Source organism: Lasioglossum baleicum, unplaced genomic scaffold (assembly GCF_051020765.1).
Source record: "Lasioglossum baleicum unplaced genomic scaffold, iyLasBale1 scaffold0078, whole genome shotgun sequence".
NCBI lineage: Eukaryota > Metazoa > Arthropoda > Insecta > Hymenoptera > Halictidae > Lasioglossum > Lasioglossum baleicum.
The window spans coordinates 26,156-40,465 of NW_027469138.1; positions in this window are offsets into that span (position 1 = coordinate 26,156).

The following is a 14,310-nucleotide window of genomic DNA, read 5'->3' on the forward strand; positions in this document are numbered from 1 at the left end:
CGATACAATTCGGTTTAGATTTATACTGGTTTAATCTACGATACAGTAAAACATCGATTATCCGAACTAGTCTGCAGACGAGGATATAATTATACAGAACTTTGTTGAGTTTAAACATTCTTTTATTGAACTTTTACCAACATAATCGTCACTATTTTCCGATTCAAATGAGAACAAACACGATACAATTCGGTTTAGATTTATACTCGTTTAATCCACGATAATGTAGAACGTCGATTATCCGAACTAGTCTGTAGACGCGGATATCGATATGCAGAACATTGTTGTTTTCTGTGATTCTTTTATGGGACTTTTGCCAACATAGTCGTCATTCTCTTCCGATTCAAATGAGAACAAACACGATACAATTCGGTTTAGATTTACTCGATTAGTCCACGATTTTGTAGAACCTCGATTATCCGAACTAGTCTGTAGATGAGGATATCATTATACAGAACTTTGTTGTTTTCGGGGATTCTTTTGTTGAACTTTTACCAACATAATCGTCACTCTTTTCCGATTCAAATGATAACAAACACGATACAATTCGGTTTAGATTTATACTGGTTTAATCTACGATACAGTAAAACATCGATTATCCGAACTAGTCTGCAGACGAGGATATAATTATGCAGAACTTTGTTGAGTTTAAACATTCTTTTATTGAACTTATACCAACATAATCGTCACTCTTTTCCGATTCAAATGAGCCCAAACACGATACAATTCGGTTTAGATTTATATTGGTTTAATCCACGATAATGTAGAACGTCGATTATCCGAACTAGTCTGTAGACGCGGATATCGATATGCAGAACATTGTTGTTTTCTGGGATTCTTTTATGGGACTTTTGCCAACATAATCGTCATTCTTTTCCGATTCAAATGAGCTCAAACACGATACAATTCGGTTTAGATTTATACTGGTTTAATCTACGATACAGTAAAACATCGATTATCCGAACTAGTCTGCAGACGAGGATATAATTATACAGAACTTTGTTGAGTTTAAACATTCTTTTATTGAACTTTTACCAACATAATCGTCACTATTTTCCGATTCAAATGAGAACAAACACGATACAATTCGGTTTAGATTTATACTCGTTTAATCCACGATAATGTAGAACGTTGATTATCCGAACTAGTCTGTAGACGCGGATATCGATATGCAGAACATTGTTGTTTTCTGTGATTCTTTTATGGGACTTTTGCCAACATATTCGTCATTCTCTTCCGATTCAAATGAGAACAAACACGATACAATTCGGTTTAGATTTACTCGATTAGTCCACGATTTTGTAGAACCTCGATTATCCGAACTAGTCTGTAGACGAGGATATCATTATCCAGAACTTTGTTGTTTTTAGGGATTCTGTTATGGTACTTTTACAAACATAGTCGTCACACTTTTCCGGTTAAATCGAGTCCAAGCTCGATACAATTCGGTTTGGAATTACTCGAGTAGTCCACGATTTTGTAGAACCTCGATTATCCGAACGAGTCTGTAGACGCGGATATCGTTATGCAGAACTTTGTTGTTGTCAGGGATTCTTTTATGGTACTTTTACCAACATAATCGTCATTCTTTTCCGATTCAAATGAGCTCAAACACGATACAATTCGGTTTAGATTTATATTGGTTTAATCTACGATACAGTAAAACATCGATTATCCGAACTAGTCTGCAGACGAGGATATAATTATGCAGAACTTGGTTGAGTTTAAACATTCTTTTATTGAACTTTTACCAACTTAATCGTCACTCTTTTCCGATTCAAATGAGCCCAAACACGATACAATTCGGTTTAGAATTACTCGATTAGTCCACGATTTTGTAGAACCTCGATTATCCGAACTAGTCTGTAGACGAGGATATCGTTATGCAGAACTTTGTTGTTGTCAGGGATTCTATTATGGAACTCTTACCAACATAATCGTCACTCTTTTCCGATTCAAATCAGAACAAACACGATACAATTCGCTTTAGATTTATACGCGTCTAATCCACGATTTTGTAGAACCTCGATTATCCGAACTAGTCTGTAGACGAGGATATCGTTATGCAGAACATTGTTGTTTTCTGGGATTCTTTTATGGGACTTTTGCCAATATAGTCGTCATTCTTTTCCGATTCAAATGAGCTCAAACACGATACAATTCGGTTTAGATTTACACTGGTTTAATCTACGATACAGTAAAACATCGATTATCCGAACTAGTCTGCAGACGAGGATATAATTATGCAGAACTTTGTTGAGTTTAAACATTCTTTTATTGAACTTTTACCAATATAATCGTCACTCTCTTCCGATTCAAATGAGAACAAACACGATTCAATTCGGTTTAGATTTACTCGATTAGTCCACGATTTTGTAGAACCTCGATTATCCGAACTAGTCTGTAGACGAGGATATCGTTATGCAGAACTTTGTTGTTGTCAGGGATTCTATTATGGAACTCTTACCAACATAATCGTCACTATTTTCCGATTCAAATGAGAACAAACACGATACAATTCGGTTTAGATTTATACTCGTTTAATCCACGATTTTGTAGAACCTCGATTATCCGAACTAGTCTGTAGACGAGGATATCGTTATGCAGAACATTGTTGTTTTCTGGGATTCTTTTATGGGACTTTTGCCAATATAATCGTCACTCTCTTCCGATTCAAATGAGAACAAACACGATTCAATTCGGTTTAGATTTACTCGATTAGTCCACGATTTTGTAGAACCTCGATTATCCGAACTAGTCTGTAGACGAGGATATCGTTATGCAGAACTTTGTTGAGTTTAAACATTCTTTTATTGAACTTTTACCAATATAATCGTCACTCTCTTCCGATTCAAATGAGAACAAACACGATTCAATTCGGTTTAGATTTACTCGATTAGTCCACGATTTTGTAGAACCTCGATTATCCGAACTAGTCTGTAGACGAGGATATCGTTATGCAGAACTTTGTTGTTGTCAGGGATTCTATTATGGAACTCTTACCAACATAATCGTCACTCTTTTCCGATTCAAATGATAACAAACACGATACAATTCGGTTTAGATTTATACTGGTTTAATCCACGATTTTGTAGAACCTCGATTATCCGAACTAGTCTGTAGACGAGGATATCGTTATGCAGAACATTGTTGTTTTCTGGGATTCCTTTACGGGACTTTTGCCAACATAATCGTCATTCTTTTCCGATTCAAATGAGCTCAAACACGATACAATTCGGTTTAGATTTATACTGGTTTAATCTACGATACAGTAAAACATCGATTATCCGAACTAGTCTGCAGACGAGGATATAATTATGCAGAACTTTGTTGAGTTTAAACATTCTTTTATTGAACTTTTACCAATATAATCGTCACTCTCTTCCGATTCAAATGAGAACAAACACGATTCAATTCGGTTTAGATTTACTCGATTAGTCCACGATTTTGTAGAACCTCGATTATCCGAACTAGTCTGTAGACGAGGATATCGTTATGCAGAACATTGTTGTTTTCTGGGATTCCTTTACGGGACTTTTGCCAACATAATCGTCATTCTTTTCCGATTCAAATGAGCTCAAACACGATACAATTCGGTTTAGATTTATACTGGTTTAATCTACGATACAGTAAAACATCGATTATCCGAACTAGTCTGCAGACGAGGATATAATTATGCAGAACTTTGTTGAGTTTAAACATTCTTTTATTGAACTTTTACCAATATAATCGTCACTCTCTTCCGATTCAAATGAGAACAAACACGATACAATTCGGTTTAGATTTATACTGGTTTAATCTACGATACAGTAAAACATCGATTATCCGCACTAGTCTGTAGACGAGGATATCGTTATGCAGAACTTTGTTGTTGTCAGGGATTCTATTATGGAACTCTTACCAACATAATCGTCACTCTTTTCCGATTCAAATCAGAACAAACACGATACAATTCGCTTTAGATTTATACTCGTCTAATCCACGATTTTGTAGAACCTCGATTATCCGAACTAGTCTGTAGACGAGGATATCGTTATGCAGAACATTGTTGTTTTCTGGGATTCTTTTATGGGACTTTTGCCAATATAATCGTCACTCTCTTCCGATTCAAATGAGAACAAACACGATTCAATTCGGTTTAGATTTACTCGATTAGTCCACGATTTTGTAGAACCTCGATTATCCGAACTAGTCTGTAGACGAGGATATCGTTATGCAGAACTTTGTTGAGTTTAAACATTCTTTTATTGAACTTTTACCAATATAATCGTCACTCTCTTCCGATTCAAATGAGAACAAACACGATTCAATTCGGTTTAGATTTACTCGATTAGTCCACGATTTTGTAGAACCTCGATTATCCGAACTAGTCTGTAGACGCGGATATCGTTATGCAGAACTTTGTTGTTGTCAGGGATTCTTTTATGGTACTTTTACCAACATAATCGTCATTCTTTTCCGATTCAAATGAGCTCAAACACGATACAATTCGGTTTAGATTTATATTGGTTTAATCTACGATACAGTAAAACATCGATTATCCGAACTAGTCTGTAGACGAGGATATCGTTATGCAGAACTTTGTTGAGTTTAAACATTCTTTTATTGAACTTTTACCAATATAATCGTCACTCTCTTCCGATTCAAATGAGAACAAACACGATTCAATTCGGTTTAGATTTACTCGATTAGTCCACGATTTTGTAGAACCTCGATTATCCGAACTAGTCTGTAGACGCGGATATCGTTATGCAGAACTTTGTTGTTGTCAGGGATTCTTTTATGGTACTTTTACCAACATAATCGTCATTCTTTTCCGATTCAAATGAGCTCAAACACGATACAATTCGGTTTAGATTTATATTGGTTTAATCTACGATACAGTAAAACATCGATTATCCGAACTAGTCTGTAGACGAGGATATCGTTATGCAGAACTTTGTTGAGTTTAAACATTCTTTTATTGAACTTTTACCAATATAATCGTCACTCTCTTCCGATTCAAATGAGAACAAACACGATTCAATTCGGTTTAGATTTACTCGATTAGTCCACGATTTTGTAGAACCTCGATTATCCGAACTAGTCTGTAGACGCGGATATCGTTATGCAGAACTTTGTTGTTGTCAGGGATTCTTTTATGGTACTTTTACCAACATAATCGTCACTCTTTTCCGATTCAAATGAGCCCAAACACGATACAATTCGGTTTAGAATTACTCGATTAGTCCACGATTTTGTAGAACCTCGATTATCCGAACTAGTCTGTAGACGAGGATATCGTTATGCAGAACTTTGTTGTTTTCTGGGATTCTTTTATGGGACTTTTGCCAATATAATCGTCACTCTCTTCCGATTCAAATGAGAACAAACACGATTCAATTCGGTTTAGATTTACTCGATTAGTCCACGATTTTGTAGAACCTCGATTATCCGAACTAGTCTGTAGACGAGGATATCGTTATGCAGAACTTTGTTGAGTTTAAACATTCTTTTATTGAACTTTTACCAATATAATCGTCACTCTCTTCCGATTCAAATGAGAACAAACACGATTCAATTCGGTTTAGATTTACTCGATTAGTCCACGATTTTGTAGAACCTCGATTATCCGAACTAGTCTGTAGACGCGGATATCGTTATGCAGAACTTTGTTGTTGTCAGGGATTCTTTTATGGTACTTTTACCAACATAACCGTCACTCTTTTCCGATTCAAATGAGCCCAAACACGATACAATTCGGTTTAGAATTACTCGATTAGTCCACGATTTTGTAGAACCTCGATTATCCGAACTAGTCTGTAGACGAGGATATCGTTATGCAGAACTTTGTTGTTGTCAGGGATTCTATTATGGAACTCTTACCAACATAATCGTCACTCTTTTCCGATTCAAATCAGAACAAACACGATACAATTCGCTTTAGATTTATACGCGTCTAATCCACGATTTTGTAGAACCTCGATTATCCGAACTAGTCTGTAGACGAGGATATCGTTATGCAGAACATTGTTGTTTTCTGGGATTCTTTTATGGGACTTTTGCCAATATAGTCGTCATTCTTTTCCGATTCAAATGAGCTCAAACACGATACAATTCGGTTTAGATTTACACTGGTTTAATCTACGATACAGTAAAACATCGATTATCCGAACTAGTCTGCAGACGAGGATATAATTATGCAGAACTTTGTTGAGTTTAAACATTCTTTTATTGAACTTTTACCAATATAATCGTCACTCTCTTCCGATTCAAATGAGAACAAACACGATTCAATTCGGTTTAGATTTACTCGATTAGTCCACGATTTTGTAGAACCTCGATTATCCGAACTAGTCTGTAGACGAGGATATCGTTATGCAGAACTTTGTTGTTGTCAGGGATTCTATTATGGAACTCTTACCAACATAATCGTCACTATTTTCCGATTCAAATGAGAACAAACACGATACAATTCGGTTTAGATTTATACTCGTTTAATCCACGATTTTGTAGAACCTCGATTATCCGAACTAGTCTGTAGACGAGGATATCGTTATGCAGAACATTGTTGTTTTCTGGGATTCTTTTATGGGACTTTTGCCAATATAATCGTCACTCTCTTCCGATTCAAATGAGAACAAACACGATTCAATTCGGTTTAGATTTACTCGATTAGTCCACGATTTTGTAGAACCTCGATTATCCGAACTAGTCTGTAGACGAGGATATCGTTATGCAGAACTTTGTTGAGTTTAAACATTCTTTTATTGAACTTTTACCAATATAATCGTCACTCTCTTCCGATTCAAATGAGAACAAACACGATTCAATTCGGTTTAGATTTACTCGATTAGTCCACGATTTTGTAGAACCTCGATTATCCGAACTAGTCTGTAGACGAGGATATCGTTATGCAGAACTTTGTTGTTGTCAGGGATTCTATTATGGAACTCTTACCAACATAATCGTCACTCTTTTCCGATTCAAATGATAACAAACACGATACAATTCGGTTTAGATTTATACTGGTTTAATCCACGATTTTGTAGAACCTCGATTATCCGAACTAGTCTGTAGACGAGGATATCGTTATGCAGAACATTGTTGTTTTCTGGGATTCCTTTACGGGACTTTTGCCAACATAATCGTCATTCTTTTCCGATTCAAATGAGCTCAAACACGATACAATTCGGTTTAGATTTATACTGGTTTAATCTACGATACAGTAAAACATCGATTATCCGAACTAGTCTGCAGACGAGGATATAATTATGCAGAACTTTGTTGAGTTTAAACATTCTTTTATTGAACTTTTACCAATATAATCGTCACTCTCTTCCGATTCAAATGAGAACAAACACGATTCAATTCGGTTTAGATTTACTCGATTAGTCCACGATTTTGTAGAACCTCGATTATCCGAACTAGTCTGTAGACGAGGATATCGTTATGCAGAACATTGTTGTTTTCTGGGATTCCTTTACGGGACTTTTGCCAACATAATCGTCATTCTTTTCCGATTCAAATGAGCTCAAACACGATACAATTCGGTTTAGATTTATACTGGTTTAATCTACGATACAGTAAAACATCGATTATCCGAACTAGTCTGCAGACGAGGATATAATTTTGCAGAACTTTGTTGAGTTTAAACATTCTTTTATTGAACTTTTACCAATATAATCGTCACTCTCTTCCGATTCAAATGAGAACAAACACGATACAATTCGGTTTAGATTTATACTGGTTTAATCTACGATACAGTAAAACATCGATTATCCGCACTAGTCTGTAGACGAGGATATCGTTATGCAGAACTTTGTTGTTGTCAGGGATTCTATTATGGAACTCTTACCAACATAATCGTCACTCTTTTCCGATTCAAATCAGAACAAACACGATACAATTCGCTTTAGATTTATACTCGTCTAATCCACGATTTTGTAGAACCTCGATTATCCGAACTAGTCTGTAGACGAGGATATCGTTATGCAGAACATTGTTGTTTTCTGGGATTCTTTTATGGGACTTTTGCCAATATAATCGTCACTCTCTTCCGATTCAAATGAGAACAAACACGATTCAATTCGGTTTAGATTTACTCGATTAGTCCACGATTTTGTAGAACCTCGATTATCCGAACTAGTCTGTAGACGAGGATATCGTTATGCAGAACTTTGTTGAGTTTAAACATTCTTTTATTGAACTTTTACCAATATAATCGTCACTCTCTTCCGATTCAAATGAGAACAAACACGATTCAATTCGGTTTAGATTTACTCGATTAGTCCACGATTTTGTAGAACCTCGATTATCCGAACTAGTCTGTAGACGCGGATATCGTTATGCAGAACTTTGTTGTTGTCAGGGATTCTTTTATGGTACTTTTACCAACATAATCGTCATTCTTTTCCGATTCAAATGAGCTCAAACACGATACAATTCGGTTTAGATTTATATTGGTTTAATCTACGATACAGTAAAACATCGATTATCCGAACTAGTCTGTAGACGAGGATATCGTTATGCAGAACTTTGTTGAGTTTAAACATTCTTTTATTGAACTTTTACCAATATAATCGTCACTCTCTTCCGATTCAAATGAGAACAAACACGATTCAATTCGGTTTAGATTTACTCGATTAGTCCACGATTTTGTAGAACCTCGATTATCCGAACTAGTCTGTAGACGCGGATATCGTTATGCAGAACTTTGTTGTTGTCAGGGATTCTTTTATGGTACTTTTACCAACATAATCGTCATTCTTTTCCGATTCAAATGAGCTCAAACACGATACAATTCGGTTTAGATTTATATTGGTTTAATCTACGATACAGTAAAACATCGATTATCCGAACTAGTCTGTAGACGAGGATATCGTTATGCAGAACTTTGTTGAGTTTAAACATTCTTTTATTGAACTTTTACCAATATAATCGTCACTCTCTTCCGATTCAAATGAGAACAAACACGATTCAATTCGGTTTAGATTTACTCGATTAGTCCACGATTTTGTAGAACCTCGATTATCCGAACTAGTCTGTAGACGCGGATATCGTTATGCAGAACTTTGTTGTTGTCAGGGATTCTTTTATGGTACTTTTACCAACATAATCGTCACTCTTTTCCGATTCAAATGAGCCCAAACACGATACAATTCGGTTTAGAATTACTCGATTAGTCCACGATTTTGTAGAACCTCGATTATCCGAACTAGTCTGTAGACGAGGATATCGTTATGCAGAACTTTGTTGTTTTCTGGGATTCTTTTATGGGACTTTTGCCAATATAATCGTCACTCTCTTCCGATTCAAATGAGAACAAACACGATTCAATTCGGTTTAGATTTACTCGATTAGTCCACGATTTTGTAGAACCTCGATTATCCGAACTAGTCTGTAGACGAGGATATCGTTATGCAGAACTTTGTTGAGTTTAAACATTCTTTTATTGAACTTTTACCAATATAATCGTCACTCTCTTCCGATTCAAATGAGAACAAACACGATTCAATTCGGTTTAGATTTACTCGATTAGTCCACGATTTTGTAGAACCTCGATTATCCGAACTAGTCTGTAGACGCGGATATCGTTATGCAGAACTTTGTTGTTGTCAGGGATTCTTTTATGGTACTTTTACCAACATAACCGTCACTCTTTTCCGATTCAAATGAGCCCAAACACGATACAATTCGGTTTAGAATTACTCGATTAGTCCACGATTTTGTAGAACCTCGATTATCCGAACTAGTCTGTAGACGAGGATATCGTTATGCAGAACTTTGTTGTTGTCAGGGATTCTATTATGGAACTCTTACCAACATAATCGTCACTCTTTTCCGATTCAAATCAGAACAAACACGATACAATTCGCTTTAGATTTATACGCGTCTAATCCACGATTTTGTAGAACCTCGATTATCCGAACTAGTCTGTAGACGAGGATATCGTTATGCAGAACATTGTTGTTTTCTGGGATTCTTTTATGGGACTTTTGCCAATATAGTCGTCATTCTTTTCCGATTCAAATGAGCTCAAACACGATACAATTCGGTTTAGATTTACACTGGTTTAATCTACGATACAGTAAAACATCGATTATCCGAACTAGTCTGCAGACGAGGATATAATTATGCAGAACTTTGTTGAGTTTAAACATTCTTTTATTGAACTTTTACCAATATAATCGTCACTCTCTTCCGATTCAAATGAGAACAAACACGATTCAATTCGGTTTAGATTTACTCGATTAGTCCACGATTTTGTAGAACCTCGATTATCCGAACTAGTCTGTAGACGAGGATATCGTTATGCAGAACTTTGTTGTTGTCAGGGATTCTATTATGGAACTCTTACCAACATAATCGTCACTATTTTCCGATTCAAATGAGAACAAACACGATACAATTCGGTTTAGATTTATACTCGTTTAATCCACGATTTTGTAGAACCTCGATTATCCGAACTAGTCTGTAGACGAGGATATCGTTATGCAGAACATTGTTGTTTTCTGGGATTCTTTTATTGAACTTTTACCAATATAATCGTCACTCTCTTCCGATTCAAATGAGAACAAACACGATTCAATTCGGTTTAGATTTACTCGATTAGTCCACGATTTTGTAGAACCTCGATTATCCGAACTAGTCTGTAGACGAGGATATCGTTATGCAGAACTTTGTTGTTGTCAGGGATTCTATTATGGAACTCTTACCAACATAATCGTCACTCTTTTCCGATTCAAATGATAACAAACACGATACAATTCGGTTTAGATTTATACTGGTTTAATCCACGATTTTGTAGAACCTCGATTATCCGAACTAGTCTGTAGACGAGGATATCGTTATGCAGGACATTGTTGTTTTCTGGGATTCCTTTACGGGACTTTTGCCAACATAATCGTCATTCTTTTCCGATTCAAATGAGCTCAAACACGATACAATTCGGTTTAGATTTATACTGGTTTAATCTACGATACAGTAAAACATCGATTATCCGAACTAGTCTGCAGACGAGGATATAATTATGCAGAACTTTGTTGAGTTTAAACATTCTTTTATTGATCTTTTACCAATATAATCGTCACTCTCTTCCGATTCAAATGAGAACAAACACGATTCAATTCGGTTTAGATTTACTCGATTAGTCCACGATTTTGTAGAACCTCGATTATCCGAACTAGTCTGTAGACGCGGATATCGTTATGCAGAACTTTGTTGTTGTCAGGGATTCTTTTATGGTACTTTTACCAACATAATCGTCATTCTTTTCCGATTCAAATGAGCTCAAACACGATACAATTCGGTTTAGATTTATATTGGTTTAATCTACGATACAGTAAAACATCGATTATCCGAACTAGTCTGTAGACGAGGATATCGTTATGCAGAACTTTGTTGAGTTTAAACATTCTTTTATTGAACTTTTACCAATATAATCGTCACTCTCTTCCGATTCAAATGAGAACAAACACGATTCAATTCGGTTTAGATTTACTCGATTAGTCCACGATTTTGTAGAACCTCGATTATCCGAACTAGTCTGTAGACGCGGATATCGTTATGCAGAACTTTGTTGTTGTCAGGGATTCTTTTATGGTACTTTTACCAACATAATCGTCACTCTTTTCCGATTCAAATGAGCCCAAACACGATACAATTCGGTTTAGAATTACTCGATTAGTCCACGATTTTGTAGAACCTCGATTATCCGAACTAGTCTGTAGACGAGGATATCGTTATGCAGAACTTTGTTGTTGTCAGGGATTCTATTATGGAACTCTTACCAACATAATCGTCACTCTTTTCCGATTCAAATCAGAACAAACACGATACAATTCGCTTTAGATTTATACGCGTCTAATCCACGATTTTGTAGAACCTCGATTATCCGAACTAGTCTGTAGACGAGGATATCGTTATGCAGAACATTGTTGTTTTCTGGGATTCTTTTATGGGACTTTTGCCAATATAGTCGTCATTCTTTTCCGATTCAAATGAGCTCAAACACGATACAATTCGGTTTAGATTTACACTGGTTTAATCTACGATACAGTAAAACATCGATTATCCGAACTAGTCTGCAGACGAGGATATAATTATGCAGAACTTTGTTGAGTTTAAACATTCTTTTATTGAACTTTTACCAATATAATCGTCACTCTCTTCCGATTCAAATGAGAACAAACACGATTCAATTCGGTTTAGATTTACTCGATTAGTCCACGATTTTGTAGAACCTCGATTATCCGAACTAGTCTGTAGACGAGGATATCGTTATGCAGAACTTTGTTGTTGTCAGGGATTCTATTATGGAACTCTTACCAACATAATCGTCACTATTTTCCGATTCAAATGAGAACAAACACGATACAATTCGGTTTAGATTTATACTCGTTTAATCCACGATTTTGTAGAACCTCGATTATCCGAACTAGTCTGTAGACGAGGATATCGTTATGCAGAACATTGTTGTTTTCTGGGATACTTTTATTGAACTTTTACCAATATAATCGTCACTCTCTTCCGATTCAAATGAGAACAAACACGATTCAATTCGGTTTAGATTTACTCGATTAGTCCACGATTTTGTAGAACCTCGATTATCCGAACTAGTCTGTAGACGCGGATATCGTTATGCAGAACTTTGTTGTTGTCAGGGATTCTTTTATGGTACTTTTACCAACATAATCGTCACTCTTTTCCGATTCAAATGAGCCCAAACACGATACAATTCGGTTTAGAATTACTCGATTAGTCCACGATTTTGTAGAACCTCGATTATCCGAACTAGTCTGTAGACGAGGATATCGTTATGCAGAACTTTGTTGTTGTCAGGGATTCTATTATGGAACTCTTACCAACATAATCGTCACTCTTTTCCGATTCAAATCAGAACAAACACGATACAATTCGGTTTAGATTTACTCGATTAGTCCACGGTTTTGTAGAACCTCGATTATCCGAACTAGTCTGTAGACGAGGATATCGTTATGCAGAACATTGTTGTTTTCTGGGATTCTTTTATGGGACTTTTGCCAATATAGTCGTCATTCTTTTCCGATTCAAATGAGCTCAAACACGATACAATTCGGTTTAGATTTACACTGGTTTAATCTACGATACAGTAAAACATCGATTATCCGAACTAGTCTGCAGACGAGGATATAATTATGCAGAACTTTGTTGAGTTTAAACATTCTTTTATTGAACTTTTACCAATATAATCGTCACTCTCTTCCGATTCAAATGAGAACAAACACGATTCAATTCGGTTTAGATTTACTCGATTAGTCCACGATTTTGTAGAACCTCGATTATCCGAACTAGTCTGTAGACGAGGATATCGTTATGCAGAACTTTGTTGTTGTCAGGGATTCTATTATGGAACTCTTACCAACATAATCGTCACTATTTTCCGATTCAAATGAGAACAAACACGATACAATTCGGTTTAGATTTATACTCGTTTAATCCACGATTTTGTAGAACCTCGATTATCCGAACTAGTCTGTAGACGAGGATATCGTTATGCAGAACATTGTTGTTTTCTGGGATTCCTTTACGGGACTTTTGCCAACATAATCGTCATTCTTTTCCGATTCAAATGAGCTCAAACACGATACAATTCGGTTTAGATTTATACTGGTTTAATCTACGATACAGTAAAACATCGATTATCCGCACTAGTCTGTAGACGAGGATATCGTTATGCAGAACTTTGTTGTTGTCAGGGATTCTATTATGGAACTCTTACCAACATAATCGTCACTCTTTTCCGATTCAAATCAGAACAAACACGATACAATTCGCTTTAGATTTATACTCGTCTAATCCACGATTTTGTAGAACCTCGATTATCCGAACTAGTCTGTAGACGAGGATATCGTTATGCAGAACATTGTTGTTTTCTGGGATTCTTTTATGGGACTTTTGCCAATATAATCGTCACTCTCTTCCGATTCAAATGAGAACAAACACGATTCAATTCGGTTTAGATTTACTCGATTAGTCCACGATTTTGTAGAACCTCGATTATCCGAACTAGTCTGTAGACGAGGATATCGTTATGCAGAACTTTGTTGAGTTTAAACATTCTTTTATTGAACTTTTACCAATATAATCGTCACTCTCTTCCGATTCAAATGAGAACAAACACGATTCAATTCCGTTTAGATTTACTCGATTAGTCCACGATTTTGTAGAACCTCGATTATCCGAACTAGTCTGTAGACGAGGATATCGTTATGCAGAACATTGTTGTTTTCTGGGATTCTTTTATGGGACTTTTGCCAATATAATCGTCACTCTCTTCCGATTCAAATG